Raw genomic sequence first — 2,492 nt, 5'->3', positions numbered from 1 at the left:
TGGTTTGCATGTGGTGGCATGAGAGGAACTTAGAAAAGTAAGCAGGGGCCAGATCATGCAAGATCCAGTTGGTTATAGTAAAACGTCAGAATTTTGTTGCAGAGAAATGGGAAACAATTAAAAGATTTTAAGCAGAGCAGTGATAGGCTCCTATCTACTTTGTAAGAAAATTCATACTGTCTGCTTTATGGAAAGTGAGCTGGAGAGAGGCAAGTGTAGAGGCCTAACGACAAGGATGCAATTGTATTAGGCCAGGCAAGAGCGGCTGGTGGCCTGGACTAAGGTAGACAGTGGATGGAGAGGTTGAGGGAAGATGAAGAGTGTGTATGAAATAGATGGAGCCAATAAAATTGGTTGATGGATTGGATGTGCTGGGTGATCTAAGGTGACTTCCAGTTTTCTAGCTTCAGTTACTGAGTGGCAGGTGGTGCTGTTTATGGACATAGGCAATCAGAGAGAGAACCAGAGTGGGGCTAATAGAAAGATGGGAATCAAGAGATCCATTTTAAGCATGTTAACTTTGAAATTTTTCTGAGACATGCAAATAGAGATCTTAAGCAGACACTTGGATATTAAGTGTGGGAAAGCTGGATAACAAATTAGAGAAGAAATTTGAGATGGAGAGACAATTTAGCAGTCACCAATATAGAGATAGCTTCTGAAGCCATGGGAGTAAATGAAATTTCCTAAGAAGAGTAGGAAGTAAAGGGAAGAGGGCACAGGTCCAAGTCCTAAGAAACACCGCACCTCTCTCATTAATATCCGCAAGTGCCCAGATAGGAAGCTGAGCAACTGAACCTCATTTTGATTCTGAGAATAGATAGGTACAGACTTCTGGCAGATAGGGAAACAGATGAGGTAACCTTTGTGGGGGCCTCCATCACTGTTCATTCAATGAATGCCTTTATGGGTCAGGGACTATGCTAGGTGCCTGCTGATGATGTAAAGATGAAGGGACAGAGTCCTTCCCAATCAAGAAGGAAAGCAGACCTGTGTGCATAATTATGCGGTGTGATAAACATTCTAATGGAGGTGTATACAGAAGCAGTGGGAACACAGGGATCAAACCAGCCAATGTCTGTCTGGCCCAGAACTGAAGCAAAGCTCATCCAAATAGTGGAAGGAGCTCTGAAGACAGAACGGCTCCCCTCCACACCCACTCCTGTTTGTTTGTTTATGTTTTGTCTTAAAACAAATCTTGTGCTTCCTGGGATAAATGTAAAACCATGACAGTTTGGTGGGGGTAAAAAACGAAGGCTTTGGTTCTCTGACCCTTGACAACAGAGCACTGCCTTTTCCAATGAGCCTTAATCAGGGGTGGGGTAGGAATTGGGCTTAGAGGAAAACATGGAAGGAGAGAGTGGTTTATTGGTGTTCACCAAAAAAGCAATAAAATACTTTGCCCTGAGCTGCAGGAGGGTCATAATTGGTATGATAAGCTATTATTTAACATGAGGAGGAAATTGAAGTTTCATTTCCTTGCTTTTGTGGCACCCCTTGAATTGGGTTGATGACACCATTCAGTCAGTCAGCATGAGGCCTGCTTTACCGATTTTGTTTTGCAAAACAAAGACAGTCATGGTCAAACTCAGTTGGTCAATTCCATAGATTAACAGGACAGCAGCAAGACAGCTGGGAACCGATGGGGTTAATCCCTGGCTAGTTTGGCAGGGAGCTCCATGAGATCTTTTAGACCTGGCATCGTCCCACTCCTCATGAACTTCTCACACTCACCAGTGTCCTGAGGTTGACTCTAAATTATTTCCAGAGTTTGAAGGACAGGGCTGGGCTGAGAATATGAATGATTTCTTCAGACCCAGCAGTGTGGTGTGATAGAAAAATTTGCCGGAATCTATAGAAACACAAACTGAAAAGAATAAATTTTCTTTAAAAAATAACAATAATACAGTCTTGGTTAGGTGGCTCAGTTGGTTGGAGTATCAACTCTGGATACATCAAGGTTGTCAGTTCGATCCCTGATCAGGGCACATACAAGAATCAACCAGTGAATGCATAGGTAAGTGGAACAACAGATCAAGATGTCCTTCTCTCTCTTTCAATCTCTCCCTTCCCCTTGCCAAAATCAACTTAAAAAAAAAAAAAAAGAACATGGTTCTGCCTTTAAAAAATAATAATACAAAATTTCTCTTAGACTCTGGGCTCCAATATGTGTACCTACACAACCTACAACCTAAAGAAAACAGTGAAGATGAAAATATTGTTAAAATTCTATTGAACAGCCAGGTATTCCTGTTGCCTCAATGACTAAGATATTAGAAGATAATTAAAGGATGATCCAAGTCCATTCTGATTCCTCTCCATGTCTAGAAGTTGCTGAAAAACTGAAGCCACTTTAGAATAGATCAAAGTCTGGAGCTTTTCAAAATTTTCATTAGCTAAGAAAATTTCATTTTTCTCTCTGAATTCGTATGTTTCTGATGAAAAAACAATTCAGCCAGTAACACATAAGGATGATCAAAGAGCCAAGAAAA

This window comes from Furipterus horrens, unplaced genomic scaffold (assembly GCF_987537825.1).
Source record: "Furipterus horrens unplaced genomic scaffold, mFurHor1.1.pri manual_scaffold_10, whole genome shotgun sequence".
NCBI classification, from domain to species: domain Eukaryota; kingdom Metazoa; phylum Chordata; class Mammalia; order Chiroptera; family Furipteridae; genus Furipterus; species Furipterus horrens.
This window is presented reverse-complemented; position numbering follows the sequence as displayed.